The following is a 17,601-nucleotide window of genomic DNA, read 5'->3' as shown; positions in this document are numbered from 1 at the left end:
ACAGCCCGAGATGTGTGATGAAGGCTGACCTTTCCTTGGCAGATTCATCTAGCGGTACCTGCCAGTACCCCTTTGTTAAGTCCAAGGTAGAGATGAACTGGGCCCGTCCCAGTTTCTCTAACAGTTCATCTGTGCGTGGCATTGGATAGTTGTCTGGGCGAGTTACAGCATTTAGCTTACGGTAGTCCATGCAAAAACGTATTTCCCCATCTGGTTTGGGAACTAGAACCACTGGAGATGCCCATGCACTTTCAGAAGGGCGGATTACACCCATCTGTAACATATCCTGGATCTCCCGTTCTATAGCAGTTTTAGCTTGAGGAGACACCCGGTAAGGTTGGACCCTAATTGGGTGAGCATTACCTGTGTCAATGGAGTGGTATGCCCGTTCAGTCAGTCCTGGGGTGGCTGAGAACGTTGGCGCGTAGCTAGTGCACAGCTCCTGGATCTGCTGTCGCTGCATACGCCCAAGGGTCATGGAGAGGTTCACCTCTTCCACACCACCAGCACATTTCCCTTCGTAGTAGACACCTGGTTGTTACATGAGACGGAGGGAGTGGGGCCCAGAGCAAGAGGGGACAGGTGATAAAGTGTGACCAAGTCCAAATTCTGCCCCGGTGGCTCCTTAAGGGCAATGCATTTTATGCACCACCTCGTACACAGGATTGTGTCTGAAGGCATAATCCAGCCAACTGCATTTAGTTTTGCCACAATTGAAAAAGTGTGAGTTTTTAAAATTATTGTTATTGAAGCATGCAAAACTCCCTGGAGTGCAAGCTTAATTTATATTTGAGTGGTTTAAAAGAGGGGGTTATACAGCTAATATCCACACTACCAACACATAATGCTCAAAGGTGTACAGGCTTCATTAAGGAAACTCAGACTAATTATAATTGCACTGATTAAACATGTATACAAATTTTGATAAGTAAACATTGTGTCAAATTGTTTTACCCCTAAAGCACAACCAGTAATAAGTGAGAGCTCAGCCGACGACCAAGAGGATTTGCCTCTTCCCCAGAACATCCCAGTGGACACAGCATTATTGAACAGCAACAGCAACAACAAAGCTTCTCATTATGCAAGGTTTGAGCACCCTGAAATCACATTGAATTAATTCGGTTTGAGGATACTCAACAACAAAGGGACTCAGGTTTAATATGAGTTCAAACAAACCTGTTCATACATTGTCTCCATTTTTTTGACTTCCAGAAATATGATTTTTAAAAGATAAATATTTACTTGGCCATCAGTAGTATCACAGGGTAAGTATGAGATCATCTCAAGCACCTATTAGTAAATATCTCTGTCACAGTTCAGGCAACTTCATCTGTATTTCCCTCAGTGGTCCTGCAAAGGCATCCATGCTCAGCTTCCAGCTCCTCAGCTGGTGCCTTTCTGGGTGGAGATCTGCATCTCTCTCTCTTCTGACCAGAGTATTCCCAGACTGCACTTCTCCCTGCCTCACTGTGTATTTCCCAACACAGACAGGTTGCCCAGGGACACCTGCTTCTTTTCCCTTCAGAGACTGATGGAGTGATTGTCAACAGTTAATACCATACAGTTCTGACTATGCAAACCTATTCTATTCTTAAGGTAATAAGGTAATATAGAGAAAATATATTAAGAACAAAAGAACTTACAAACATGCTAATAAATTTACCAGAATTAACCTGAACTCTAACATGGATTCTGGCAGGTCCAGTCCTTCCAGTCCTACCTTAAGCATTGCGGCCTTCCATAAACCAGGGGTCCTGTCTGTTTGTTGGATCAGTAAGAAGGCCCTTACCATAGCCTGTTTAAAATCAGATTTATCCCAAAGCACTTGCTTTGTCTGTCGGTCATTCCCAGTGGACCAATAGGAGGCAACCTAGTGACAGAGGATGTGGAAAAAGATAATGTACTCAATGCTTTTTTTGCCTCTGTCTTCACGAACAAGGTCAGCTCCCAGACTGCTGCGCTGGGCAACACAGCATGGGGAGTAGGTGGTCAGCCCTCTGTGGAGAAAGAAGTGGTTAGGGACTATTTAGAAAAGCTGGACGTGCACAAGTCCATGGGGCCGGATGCGTTGCATCTGAGAGTGCTAAAGGAATTGGCGGCTGTGATTGCAGAGCCATTGGCCATTATCTTTGAAAACTCATGGCGATCGGGGGAAGTCCTGGATGATTGGAAAAAGGCTAATGTAGTGCCCATCTTTAAAAAAGGGAAGGAGGAGGATCCTGGGAACTACAGGCCAGTCAGCCTCACCTCAGTCCCTGGAAAAATCATGGAGCAGGTCCTCAAGGAATCAATTGTGAAGCACTTACACGAGAGGAAAGTGATCAGGAACAGTCAGCATGGATTCACCAAGGGAAGGTCATGCCTGACTAATCTAATCACCTTCTGTGATGAGATTACTGGTTCTGTGGATGAAGGGAAAGCAGTGGATGTATTGTTTGACTTTAACAAAGCTTTTGACACGGTCTCCCACAGTATTCTTGTCAGCAAGTTAAAGAAGTACGGGCTGGATGAATGCACTGTAAGGTGGGTAGAAAGTTGGCTAGATTGTCAGGCTCAACGGGTAGTGATCAATAGCTCCATGTCTAGATGGCAGCCGGTATCCAGTGGAGTGCCCCAAGGGTCGGTCCTGGGGCCGGTTTTGTTCAATATCTTCATAAATGATCTGGAGGATGGTGTGGATTGCACTCTCAGCAAATTTGTGGATGATACTAAACTAGGAGGAGTGGTAGATACGGTGGCAGGTAGGGATAGGATACAGAGGGACCTAGACAAATTGGAGGATTGGACCAAGAGAAATCTGATGAGGTTCAACAAGGATAAGTGCAGGGTCCTGCACTTAGGACGGAAGAATCCAATGCACTGCTACAGACTGGGGACCGAATGGCTAGGCAGCAGTTTTGCGGAAAAGGACCTAGGGGTGACAGTGGACGAGAAGCTGGATATGAGTCAACAGTGTGCCCTTGTTGCCAAGAAGGCCAATGGAATTTTGGGATGTATAAGTAGGGGCATAGCCAGCAGATCGAGGGACGTGATCATTCCCCTCTATTCGACATTGAGGCCTCATCTGGAGTACTGTATCCAGTTTTGGGCCCCTCACTACAAGAAGGATGTGGAAAAATTGGAGAGAGAGTCCAGCGAAGGGCAACAAAAATGATTAGGGGTCTGGAACACATGACTTATGAGCAGAGGCTGAGGGAACTGGGATTGTTTAGTCTGCAGAAGAGAAGAATGAGGGGGGATTTGATAGCTGCTTTCAACTACCTGAGAGGTGGTTCCAAAGAGGATGGTTCTAGACTATTCTCAGTGGTAGAAGATGACAGGACAAGGAGGAACGGTCTCAAGTTGCAGTGGGGGAGGTTTAGGTTGGATATTAGGAAAAACTTTTTCACTAGGAGGGTGGTGAAGCACAGGAATGCGTTACCTAGGGAGGTGGTGGAATCTCCTTCCTTAGAAGTTTTTAAGGTCAGGCTTGACAAAGCCCTGGCTGGGATGATTTAATTGGGGATTGGTCCTGCTTTGAGCAGGGGGTTGGACTAGATGACCTCCGGAGGTCCCTTCCAACCCTGATATTCTATGATTCTATGAATAGACAAAGCATGGGATTTTAGATGGCTCAGGGCCTTCTTACTGATCCAGAAAGTGAACAGGACTTCTGGTTTACTTTTCCAGGGGTGTGGTTTCAATGTAGATGTTATATCCTAAGTGATTTTATCTAATCACCCACTTCAATTTTCCTTGTTACTCTTCCCATGGAAATATATACAATTCCACAACACCACATACACAGTAGCATTTTAATACAATGGACTTTAGCCTAATTCTATGAAGTTTAATTTAATTCAGTAAGGTTCCTTCAAGATATTGCAGGAAATTGTCAGTGTCACAATCTCTACTAAAGATTAGTAGCCTGATCAGTGGAAAGACTCTCCCAAACTTCATTGGGTTTTGGATTAGGCCCTAGATTTATCAGGAATCATGTGGTAGGGTGAGGTAGATGTAAGAATTGCATTACCCATTACTTGTGGTGGTCAGAGTTGCCATTTTGAAGTTCATAATTAGAAAGTCCATGTTACTGATATTGCCACTTGATCCTTCCCATGTTTAAATGTATAGCTGTCTCAAAAATTAAGGCTGAGATTTTCAAAGATGCCTAAGGGATCTGGATGTCCTCTTGACAATTAAGTCAAATCAGGGCAGCTGTGTAAATCTTGACCCATGTTTTTCTTATGCCATTTGTTTTCAACACTTGAGAGATAAAATATCAGTCTCCTGCATCAGGATTTAGGAATCAGTTGCCTTTAGTATTAATTACATAAACTAAGAAACTAAAGATGGAAAAGACCTTCCAGACCTTGGTCCCTGCAAATGGAAGGATTGGAAACTAATGGGAGTAGCCCTATTACATGTCAGTGCTGAAAGCTCAAAATAGACTATCTAATTTTGTGAATTACACATGATCTTTTTGTTACTTAAAAATATAATAAAAACAAACATTTTGCTATTTGACAGATGTAAAGTAGATTTACTTTCAGGCTTTTTTGGTTGGCAGCCTATAACTATCAGACAGGATAACAGCTGCGAAACACTGACTGGAATTCATCGACTTACTGATATGAGGAAAACTCACTTCTCTCAGTGGATTAATTTATTTGAATTATGAAATGTGGAAGCTCCGTCTTTATAAAGTAGGTTTGATATTTCACAGTTGTTTTAATGCTCGGTTCTTGTTTTGCATCATCAGAACAAAAGGATCTCAACTCATTTCTCCGTCTGTTTCTGATTTGTGTTTTAAACAATTGACTGAGTTTGTCCTTCTGTTAGAATTAATTAAGCATGTCTGAGTTCTGCAAATTGTCTTCAGGGGAATGGTCATTTTGAGACACTGTTAATGAATATAGTGCATAACAAGATCAATAACATAACTTTCTGATAATGAGCTTCTTGTAATTACTCAAGAATTCACTGTAATCAGTTTAACCCATTTACCAGCAGGGGGCTCACAATTAAAAAATTGGTAGGCTTGAAATGCAAAAGCAAATTATATAGTCTCCTTGTTTAAGAAAGATAGTGCTAAATGCCTTGAAATGTTAATATAGAAAGCTATCCAAAGTAGCAAGAAACACTACTGCATCACTAAAAGTCATTCAAATGAAGTGGATCTACCTCCAGGAGCCCCACTGAATACAGATATTAGATTTCAGAGTAACAGCCATGTTAGTCTGTATTCGCAAAAAGAAAAGGAGTACTTGTGGCACCTTAGAGACTAACCAATTTATTTGAGCATAAGCTTCCGTGAGCTACAGCTCACTTCATCCGATGCATGTGAGCTGTAGCTCACGAAAGCTTATGCTCAAATAAATTGGTTAGTCTCTAAGGTGCCACAAGTACTCCTTTTCTTTTTACTGTATATAATATGTTTGCTGCTTGATAATTTACGAATACCAAAAATTACCATGTAATTTTCACATGGAGAGAGTTGTTTCTTAACTTTTAGTGGAGCCAAGTCTTTTCATAGATTGCTGATGGCAAATTTTCTGTCTGTTTGGATTTGCACTAGTAAAATATAATTTAGTGATGTTGTGCTGGAAACCTAGTAATTAATGTCACACACACAGCAAGACCTATTTATCTCTCTGTGATAAATATACTGTACACAAACAGAGGGTGCTCACACTGAGGTAAATCTAAGTTGACAGCACCATCATAAAGAAACTAGATTTAACACTCCCAGTTATACCATAGCACACAAACTCTTCAGACAAGGGCCAAACAAGACTGGTGACTTTTGTATATGCCTTTGGTACAACCCCATGAGGTACTATGAGGTCTGAAAAGTCAGCAGGTGGGTTTTTCTAACCCATAACTAGAGCTGGGTAAATAATTTTGGGGTTTTTTTCCAACAAAAATCAGGGATATGTAAAAAAAAAATCCCATCTTTTTATTGCCCGTACCCCGTGATATTATGGCCAATGCCTCCCAAGAGCAGACTGCCAGTCTTAGTATGTTAATTCAGTATTAATGCTGCAACAAATTCAGTCCTGAAGGAAGTAGATGAAAATACTTGCTTACACATGGGTTAAATTTAACCTATTGTGTCTAATGATAAAGTGGGCTTTAAAATTTTAGATTGCTACAGTTTTAAGCAGTGCACTAGACGTGTGGAAAATTTTGTAATAAAATTGAAAACCAAAATAAAATTTTGGTTTGTCAAATGCTCCATTACTGTCACAGAGTGACTGGCTCATAAGTGGGGAGCTAAGGCAGTACACTTGGACTAATTATCTGTTTGATTAAAAGAGGGCACCTGGACTTTATAAGAGGCTGAGCACCTCCTAGAAAGGGAAGTTTAATTATAATAGCTAATGCTAGCTGTGGGAAGGGAATTAGGAAGGAACTCAAAGACAATCAGGAATCAATAATAGGAAAACATTGCTGGGGCTGAACTGAGCTCCTAAAAGAAAATAGTCTGGTAAGCCTTCAAGAAGTGGCCAGAAATTTAAGGTGTGTCTATAATGCATGCTTTGTTCAATGGTTTGTAGTATACATACCCGTGTAGCCCCACTAGCATGGACATAAATAGCAGTGTAGCTGCTGAGGCACGATTTAGGCAACTACAGTAGAGACATATCTGAAGGGTGTGAGTATATACATGAGTAGGTACCATTCATGGCTTTCTACTAGCTCAATCCATGCCCCCTGTCTGCACAGCTATTTTTAACCAGTTAGTGTCCTGCTCCTCCCTGCTGCTGGAGACTTTCCCTGTTGCTTGAAAAGACTCCCCTAGTGAGAAAAAAGACTCTGGCTGAGGGGGGTGGGGGGAAAGAAGGCTCTGCCTGCTCACCACTGCTGGTGCCTTCCCTCAGTGCTGCTTCTTTCACTGCAGGTAAGGACGGTGGCAGTGGGGAAAGGCTGTGGCAGCTTCTCGCTGCTGGAGCCTTTCCCTGCTGCTTCAGGAAAAGACTCCCGCATTGGGGAGGCCACAGGGAAAGACTCCAGCTGGTCCCTGCTGCTGGACCCTTTCCCTGTCTCAAGTAATGTCTCCCCGCAGTGGGGAAAGACTCTGGCAGCAGGGAAAGGCTTTCCTGCTGTCCCCCACCCCTGTCAGAGCCTTTGGTTGCCTTAGTGAAAGGCTCTGGCAGCAGGGAGTTGCTCAAGCCTTTCGCTGCTGCCAGTTTTTCATGGAGATGTGTAGCTAGCTATACACTGCAGTGTGCACATGGCATGCTTTTCACTATGGGATATAGCTACACATATACTCCACTGAATCTGGTGTATAGTATAGATCAGTGATCGGCAACCTTTGGCCTGCGGCCCACTAGGGTAAAAGCTCCCTGGCGGGCCGGGCCGGGCCGGTTTGTTTACCTGCCGCGTCTGCAGGTTCAGCCAATTGCAGCTCCTACAGGCCGTGGTTTGCCGTTCCAGGCCAATGTGGGCCGCAGGAAGCGGCGCGGGCTGGGGGATGTGCTGGCTGCCGTTTCCCGCAGCCCCCATTGGCCTGGAACGGCAAACCACGGCCTGTAGGAGCTGCAATTGGCTGAACCTTCAGATGCAGCAGGTAAACGAACTGGCCCCACCCGCCAGGGACCTTACGCTGGCGGGCTGGGGGCCAAATGTTGCCGATCCCTGATTTAGATGTAGCCTAAGAGAAACTGTTGTCTAGGAAAATGGTCCTGGGACGAGAGCGAGGGAAGTAACTGGGGAAGCTAAAGTATATGTTTGGTTGTAGATGATTTAAGATACCTCAGTAAAGAGGAACTGTGTTTGCCTGAAGAGAGACTGGGAGAGATGGTGTTTCTCCCACTGATGGGTTGGGAAAAGAGACTGTGTTTTAGTTATTTTATGTGCTAATAAACTAGACTTGAGAAGTAGTTGATTACTCTGGTCCTGGTTTTATATTGAAGAGAATGGGGGGTGGGGGGAGAAGAATAGAGGATAAGTGCTGCTGATCTAGAGAACAATAGGGGGCAGTGCAGAGCAGACCGACACACAATTACAAACCCAAAACTTTCACAGAAAATATGGTCGTTTGCAAATCCATGCTGTGCTTCAAAAACAACCCAGGCCAATTTAATTTTTAGAATGGAAAAAAATGCTGAACTCTTTAATTACAACTGGTTTTTGTAGACTTTAAGGCCAGAAGAGACAATTAGATCATCTAGTCTGACGTGCTATATGACACAGCAGCATATTTCACCCAGCTACCTTGGTAAAGAATGCAATAATATGTGTCTGACAAAAAATATATCTTCAAATAAGGCCTTTTTGGAAGAAATGGAGAATCTGCCACTTTCCTCAGTAGTTATTCAATCATTAATCACTGTCACTGTTATAAAATTGTGCCACATTTCTAATTTGAACTTGCCTGGCAGGTAAACTCAGCTGCGAGCCACTGGTTCTTGTTCTGCTTTCTTTGCCAGATTAAACAGGCCTTTAGTACCCAGTATTGTCTCTCCATGAAGATGCTTGCACATTGTAATCAAGTCACCTCTCACTCAATTTTTTGATAAACTAAGCAGATTGAGCTCTTTAAGTCTCTCACTGAAGGCATTTTATCCTGCCTTCAAATAATCTTGTGGCTCCTTTCTGCATCTTCTATAATTTTTCAACACACTTTTTAAAATGTGGACTCCAGAACTGGATGCTGTATTCTAGTACTGAACTCACCAATGCTGTTCACAGACTAAAATCACCTTCCTACTCCTACTTTCTACTCCCTCTTTATACATTCAAGGATCACATAGCCCTGTTTATCACAGCATTGGACTGAAAGCTCATGTAGAGTTGTTTCTCCACCATGACCCCTAAAATCTTCTTCAGAGTCATTGTTTTCAAGGATAAGTCAGCAGGGCTTGGTTAAATTCATCCTAGGGTACTTAAGGAACTAGCTAAAGCAATCTTGGAAGCATTAGCAATTATCTTCAAGAGCTCATGGAGGATGGATGAGGGCCCAGAGGACTGGGCAAGGGCAAACATAGTACCTGTCTTTAAAAGGGGGAACAAAGTTGTCATAAATATAAAGGGAAGGGTAAACCCCTTTGAAATACCTCCTGGCCAGGGGAAAGCTCCTCTCACCTGTAAAGGGTTAAGAAGCTAAAGGTAACCTCGCTGGCACCTGACCAAAATGACCAATGAGGAGACAAGATACTTTCAAAAGCTGGGAGGAGGGAGAGAAACAAAGGGTCTGTGTGTCTGTCTTATGCTGGTTTCTGCCGGGGATAGACCAGGAATGGAGTCTTAGAACTTTCAGTAAGTAATCTAGCTAGGTATGTGTTAGATTATGATTTCTTTAAATGGCTGGGAAAAGAATTGTGCTGAAATAGAATAACCATTTCTGTCTGTGTATCTTTTTTGTAACTTAAGGTTTTGCCTAGAGGGATTCTCTATGTTTTTGAATCTAATTACCCTGTAAGATATCTACCATCCTGATTTTACAGGGGGGATTTCTTTATTTCTATTTACTTCTATTTTTATTAAAAGTCTTCTTGTAAGAAAACTGAATGTTTTTTCATTGTTCTCAGATCCAAGGGTTTGGGTCTGTGGTCACCTATGCAAATTGGTGAGGATTTTTACCAAACCTTGTCCAGGAAGTGGGGTGCAAGGTTTTGGGAAGTATTTTGGGGGGAAAGAAGCGTCCAAACAGCTCTTCCCCAGTAACCACTATTAGTTTGGTGGTGGTAGCGGTCAATCCAAGGACAAAGGGTGGAATATTTTGTACCTTGGGGAAGTTTTGACCTAAGCTGGTAAAGATAAGCTTAGGAGGTTTTTCATGCAGGTCCCCACATCTGTACCCTAGAATTCAGAGTGGGGGAGGAACCTTGACATGGTGGCATAGTGGTGGGATTAACCTGAAATCATTTTGAGATCAAGATGAGATTTTTTTAACTAGAAATACAGATTTTAAAAAGGATTTTTTTTTTCCTTTGGAAAGGAAGTCCAGAAAGCAGCTGAAACTGAAAGCAGCTTGTTTTTTCTCTGCTTTGTGGCCAAGCAGAGACAAAAGGGGATTATCTTTGTGAATTGCAGGTTTTCTTTGCCTGGAGGCAGGGTACTTAACTCCTGCAGGGAAATTCACAGTCTTCCAACCCAGAGAGTTTTTTTTTTTTTCTAAAAGTAAATAGGGGTGGTGTGTTCTACCCATTTGCTTTTTCTTTGGGCTGGGTAAGCAGGTTTCCAAGTAGTTGGAGGTTTTTTGCTTTGATTTGGCCCCGGGGAAGAGACAAGGGAATTGTCTTTTTCTGTAGGCTGACAATCACTATCAGAGAATAGGTATTCTATTCCAGCACAGCAAAATTTTACAGCCAAGTTTTGTTTGTTTATTTCTAAACCTCGGGTGTAAAGTTAGTTAAAAACAGAGAGGTTAGAATGACAAAATCCGCGGCTCGACTACAGCTGGAGTTAGCCAAATTTCAGGCTGAGGAAAAACAAAGGGAACATGAAAGACAGATAGAACTCATGTGGCTGGAGAAGGAGGTACAGGAGGCTGCCCACAAGAGGGAAATGGAGGCAAGGAAGCATGTGGAGGAAGAGAAGGAAAAAGAGAAGAAGCATGTGGAAGAGGTGGAGAAGATAAAGGCTCAGCAGAATATCCCAACAAACCCTAGCAATCCTTCTCAAAGTACCACTTCCCATCCCAGAAAGTTCCCCACCCACAAAGCAGGCGATGATACTGAGGCCTTCCTAGAAAACTTCGAAAGGGCCTGCCTTGGGTACAACATCTCTACTGACCAATACATGGTAGAGCTGAGGCCGCAGCTCAGTGGACCCTTAGCTGAGGTGGCAGCTGAAATGCCTAAAGAACACATGAACAAGTATGAACTGTTTAAATCCAAGGCAAGAGTCAGAATGGGGATAACACCCGAGCAGTCTTGTCGGAGGTTCAGAGCCCTAAGGTGGAAACCAGACATGTCATTTACCCGACATGCCTACCACATTGTGAAACATTGGGATGCCTGGATATCAGGAGCAAGTGTTGAATCTCCAGTAAATTTGCCCTTCCTAATGCAAATGGAACAATTCTTAGAGGGTGTTCCTGAGGAACTAGAAAGATACATCCTAGATGGGAAACCCAAAACTTTAATCGAGGCAGGAGAGATTGGAGCCAGATGGGTGGAGGTGGCAGAGAAGAAGAAAACTGGTCGCAGTTGGAGCGGAGACCAGAAGGAACAACCCCAGACCACACCCTATTACCGGGGGGCCGCCCAAGGCCCCACCTACCTCCCAAAGAACCCTCCAGACCCCTTATCGTCCCACCACCCCGTTCTCCAGCAACCCTCCTCGCCCCAGTGACCCGTCAGCTGGACGATGTTTTAAGTGTAACGAGCTGGGGCATGTAAAGGCCAACTGCCCCAAGAACCCCAACAGATTACAGTTCATTGCACCGGAATCACACCAGAGGTCCGCAGGCCCAGATACCTCCCAGATACCCTTGGAGCAGAGGGAAACTGTGAGTGTGGGCAGGAAGAAGGTCACCGCGTGGAGGGACACCGGAGCACAAGTGTCAGCTATCCATGCTTCCTTAGTGGAGCCCAGTTTAATCAACCCAGAGATCCAAGTGACAATTCAACCCTTCAAGTCTAACTCTTTCAATTTGCCTACAGCCAAGTTGCCTGTCCAGTACAAGGGCTGGTCAGGAATGTGGACTTTTGCAGTCTATGATGATTATCCCATCCCCATGCTGTTGGGGGAAGACTTGGCCAATCATGTGAAGCAGGCCAAGAGGGTGGGAACGGTCACCCGCAGCCAGGCTAAACAAGCTGTGAGGCTTAGCTCTGTTCCGGAAACTTCTATCAGGACCCGGTCAGAGGTGATGGACCCGGACCCCAGGCCAATGTCTGCAACAGCAGTAGTGGATCCAGTCCCAGAGACCCAGACAGAACCAATCCCAGAACCGGAGCCAGTCGAAAAACCAACACCAGACCCATTGTCAGCACTGAATCTAGTACTTGCAACCTCAACACCAGAGGGCCCCACCGACCCTGAACTGGCAGCAGCTGATAACCCGACACAAGAGGCTCAGCCGGAGCCTGAATCCCAACATAGTGCACCAGTGGAGAGCGGTTCACAGTCAACAGAAACAGCTCCATCCCCTATATCGCTTCCAGAGGGACCAAGCCTAGGTACACAATCCCATGAGGAACTGATGTCTCCAGCATCAAGGGAACAGTTCCAGACCGAACAGGAAGCAGATGAAAGCCTCCAGAGAGCTTGGACGGTGGCATGGAGCAACCCACCGCCTCTCAACTCTTCAAATCGATCCAGGTTTGTTGTAGAAAGAGGACTTTTATACAAGGAAACTCTTTCTGGTGGACACCAGGAAGACTGGCATCCTCAGAGACAGTTGGTAGTTCCAACTAAATACCGGGCCAAGCTCTTGAGCTTAGCCCACGATCACCCTAGTGGCCACGCTGGGGTGAACAGGACCAAAGACCATTTTGGGGGGTCATTCCACTGGGAGGGAATGGGCAAGGATGTTTCTACCTATGTCCAGTCTTGTGAGGTATGCCAAAGAGTGGGAAAACCCCAAGACCAGGTCAAAGCCCCTCTCCAGCCACTCCCCATCATTGAAGTTCCATTTCAGCGAGTAGCTGTGGATATTCTGGGTCCTTTTCTGAAAAAGGCACCCAGAGGAAAGCAGTACATACTGACTTTCATGGATTTTGCCACCCGATGGCCGGAAGCAGTAGCTCTAAGCAACACCAGGGCTAAAAGTGTGTGCCAGGCACTAGCAGACATTTTTGCCAGGATAGGTTGGCCCTCCGACATCCTCACAGATGCAGGGACTAATTTCCTGGCAGGAACTATGAAAAACCTTTGGGAAGCTCATGGGGTAAATCACTTGGTTGCCATTCCTTACCACCATCAAACAAATGGCATGGTGGAGAAGTTTAATGGAACTTTGGGGGCCATGATACGTAAATTCGTAAATGAGCACTCCAATGATTGGGACCTAGTGTTGCAGCAGTTGCTCTTTGCCTACAGAGCTGTACCACTCCCCAGTTTAGGGTTTTCCCCATTTGAACTTGTATATGGCCGTGAGGTTAAGGGGCCATTGCAGTTGGTGAAGCAGCAATGGGAGGGATTTATACCTTCTCCGGGAACTAACATTCTGGACTTTGTAACCAACCTACAAAACACCCTCCGAACCTCTTTAGCCCTTGCTAAAGAAAACTTACAGGATTCTCAAAAAGAGCAAAAAGCCTGGTATGATAAACATGCCAGAGAGCGTTCCCTTCAACGTAGGGGACCAGGTCATGGTCTTAAAGGCGCTCCAGGCCCATAAAATGGAAGCATCGTGGGAAGGGCCATTCACGGTCCAGGAGCGCCTGGGAGCTGTTAATTATCTTATAGCATTCCCCACCTCCAACCGAAAGCCTAAGGTGTACCATATTAATTCTCTAAAGCCCTTTTATTCCAGAGAATTAAAGGTTTGAAAGTTTACAGCCCAGGGAGGAGACGACGCTGAGTGGCCCGAAGGTGTCTACTACGAAGGGAAATGTGGTGGTGGTGTGGAAGAGGTGAACCTCTCCATGACCTTTGGGCGTATGCAGCGACAGCAGATCCAGGAGCTGTGCACTAGCTACGCACCAACGTTCTCAGCCACCCCAGGACTGACTGAGCGGGCATACCACTCCATTGACACAGGTAATGCTCACCCAATTAGGGTCCAACCTTACCGGGTGTCTCCTCAAGCTAAAACTGCTATAGAACGGGAGATCCAGGATATGTTACAGATGGGTGTAATCCGCCCCTCTGAAAGTGCATGGGCATCTCCAGTGGTTCTAGTTCCCAAACCAGATGGGGAAATACGTTTTTGCGTGGACTACCGTAAGCTAAATGCTGTAACTCACCCAGACAACTATCCAATGCCATGCACAGATGAACTATTAGAGAAACTGGGACGGGCCCAGTTCATCTCTACCTTGGACTTAACCAGGGGGTACTGGCAGGTACCGCTAGATGAATCTGCCAAGGAAAGGTCAGCCTTCACCACACATCTCGGGCTGTATGAATTTAATGTACTCCCTTTCGGGCTGCGAAATGCACCCGCCACTTTCCAAAGACTTGTAGATGGTCTCCTAGCTGGATTAGGAGAATATGCAGTCGCCTACCTTGACAATGTGGCCATATTTTCGGATTCCTGGGCAGACCACCTGGAACATCTACAAAAAGTCCTTGAGCGCATAAGGGAGGCAGGACTAACTGTTAAGGCTAAGAAGTGTCAAATAGGCCTAAACAGAGTGACTTACCTTGGACACCAGGTGGGTCAAGGAACTATCAGCCCCCTACAGGCCAAAGTGGATGCTATCCAAAAGTGGCCTGTCCCAAAGTCAAAGAAACAGGTTCAATCCTTCTTAGGCTTGGCCGGTTATTACAGACGATTTGTACCGCACTACAGCCAAATCGCCGCCCCACTGACAGACCTAACCAAAAAGAAACAGCCAAATGCTGTTCAGTGGACCGAAAAGTGTCAGAAGGCCTTTAACAAGCTTAAAGCGACACTCATGTCTGACCCTGTACTAAGGGCCCCAGACTTTGACAAACCGTTCCTAGTAACCACAGATGCGTCTGAGCGTGGTGTGGGAGCAGTTTTAATGCAGAAAGGACCTGATCAAGAATTCCACCCCGTAGTGTTTCTCAGCAAAAAACTGTCTGAGAGGGAAAGCAACTGGTCAGTCACTGAAAAAGAATGTTACGCCATTGTCTACCCTCTGGATAAGCTATGCCCATATGTCTGGGGACGGCGTTTCCACCTGCAAACTGACCATGCTACACTGAAGTGGCTTCACACCGTCAAAGAAACTAACAAAAAACTTCTTTGGTGTAGTTTAGCTCTCCAAGATTTTGATTTCGACATCCAACACATCTCAGGAGCTTCTAACAAAGTGGCTGATGCACTCTCCCTTGAAAGTTTCCCAGAATCAACTGGTTAAAATCGTCCTTGAGATGTGGAAAATATTGTTAGTCTTTATGTACTTGGTAGTATATTTAGAGATGCATGTGTCTTATTAACTCTGTTTTTCCTAGAGCTCCAGGAAGAAATCCCAGCCAGTGTTTCACCCTAGCTGAGATTTGGGGGGCGTGTCATAAATATAAAGGGAAGGGTAAACCCCTTTGAAATACCTCCTGGCCAGGGGAAAGCTCCTCTCACCTGTAAAGGGTTAAGAAGCTAAAGGTAACCTCGCTGGCACCTGACCAAAATGACCAATGAGGAGACAAGATACTTTCAAAAGCTGGGAGGAGGGAGAGAAACAAAGGGTCTGTGTGTCTGTCTTATGCTGGTTTCTGCCGGGGATAGACCAGGAATGGAGTTATAACTTTCAGTAAGTAATCTAGCTAGGTATGTGTTAGATTATGATTTCTTTAAATGGCTGAGAAAAGAATTGTGCTGAATAGAATAACTATTTCTGTCTGTGTATCTTTTTTGTAACTTAAGGTTTTGCCTAGAGGGGTTCTCTATGTTTTTGAATCTAATTACCCTGTAAGATATCTACCATCCTGATTTTACAGGGGAGATTTCTTTATTTCTATTTACTTCTATTTTTATTAAAAGTCTTCTTGTACGAAAACTGAATGCTTGTTCATTGTTCTCAGATCCAAGGGTTTGGGTCTGTGGTAACCTATGCAAATTGGTGAGGCTTTTTATCCAACATTTCCCAAGAAAGGGGGGCGGGTGCAAGTGTTGGGAGAATTGTTCATTGTTCTTAAAATCCAAGGGTCTGGATCTGTAGTCACCTAGGCAAATTGGTGAGGCTTTTTACCAAACCTTGTCCAGGAAGTGGGGTGCAAGGTTTTGGGAAGTATTTTGGGGGGAAAGACGCATCCAAACAGCTCTTCCCCAGTAACCAGTATTAGTTTGGTGGTGGTAGCGGCCAATCCAAGGACAAAGGGTGGAATATTTTGTACCTTGGGGAAGTTTTGACCTAAGCTGGTAAAGATAAGCTTAGGAGGTTTTTCATACAGGTCCCCACATCTGTACCCTAGAGTTCAGAGTGGGGGAGGAACCTTGACAAAAGTGGACCCAGGGAATTATAGACCAGTCATCCTTACTTGGATACTGGAAAGACAGGGGAACAAATGATTAAATCAATTTGTATGATCGTAAAGGATAAAAGGTATATAAAGAACTAGCATTGATTTGTCAAGCACAAGTCATGACAAACCAACCTAACTTCCTTCTTTGACAGGGTTACTGGCCTAGTGGCTAGGGGAGAAGCAGTAGAGATGATGTATCAGGACTATATCAAAAGCCTTATGAAAAATCAAGAGGCTTTTTAGCTCCTTGGTTCTGTATAAGAAATACAGCACCCAGGACAGAGACATACAGATATATATAGCTTTAAGCAGCCAAAGAGCAGCAAAAAAAAAAAAAAATGTAGAAGATCATCTCTCCCAATTAAAGTCATAAAGATGGTGACAGTATCATAACACTTTAACTTGCATAAAAATATGGTTAGCTTAAGATTTAAGGCTTTTCATAATAAATGATTGTTTATAGCTAGAAATCCAAAATGGAACCACAATTATTTTATATTAGAGACATCAAAATGGATGACTTTGACTCAATTGACCAATAGAAGACAGGAGATTGGGGTTAAATAAATTTCAGCAGGGTATGACTAATCTCAAAGAATGAAATCAGTTTTGTTGGACAAGACCCATTTTCCATAAAACCATGTTGACTGGTAGTAGTTAGTTTTCAACCTTTAATTCTTTATTTATTCAATAATCTGTTTTTCCATTATTTCTCCCTGGGAATGATGTCCTATAATTACCTGGGTTATCGCTCTTGACCTTTTTGAATATATAAAATTGAATCTAGAGCCAAGCAGAACTTTAAATGTTGGTGGTTTCTGTGCTTTAACATGGGTTCACTTGACTTTAAAAACTCAAATCAAGGCTGTTAATCCCCCCGCAAAAAGCGGGGGTGGGGGGTTGACACAGTGATGACTACAAGGTTTTCATGAAACTCATTGAGCCAAAGTTGCAGTTTAGTCCCACTAATTCCTATTAGTGATAGGAAAGGCAAGATTTTAAGGAATTATTGAGCAAATTTTAAGCAAATATTGTAGTTTGTCCACAGTAAGTGAATTCAGAGTGGAAGTATTTACTCTCAGAAATCTGAATGAGAGTTACAGACTTCTAATCACAGAACTGAAACATACCATGTGTCCTGTATGTCCAGTCAAAAACAGAATGAATTTTGGACTTCATTTCTCATGAGAATTCACTATTCAATTTGTGAACAATCTACAGACCAGAAATTATTCACATAAATTGAAGAATAAAAAGCCCTTTATGATTTTTATAGAAAACTGTATTCCATTCTCCACAGGGGCATTGTGATGATTCATAGGTAGGGCCCTTCATTTTCAGTTTTTATTTTTCCCCAAGAATTTCAGTGTTTATCACAAGAACAAAAAAAAAAAAAAACAGGTGAAAATCAGTGCAAAAAACTATTAATAACTTTTTTGGGTAAATATAGGGGTTTATTTTGGTGGATGGAAAGACAGGGAAAAGGTATTCAGTACATTAATGCTTTGAATTCCGTTCACCACTGTGGTTTGCTGCAGAACTAAAGAAACTCAAAATACAATGCCACCT

Source organism: Eretmochelys imbricata, chromosome 3 (genome assembly GCF_965152235.1).
Source record: "Eretmochelys imbricata isolate rEreImb1 chromosome 3, rEreImb1.hap1, whole genome shotgun sequence".
Classification (NCBI taxonomy): domain Eukaryota; kingdom Metazoa; phylum Chordata; order Testudines; family Cheloniidae; genus Eretmochelys; species Eretmochelys imbricata.
This window is presented reverse-complemented; position numbering follows the sequence as displayed.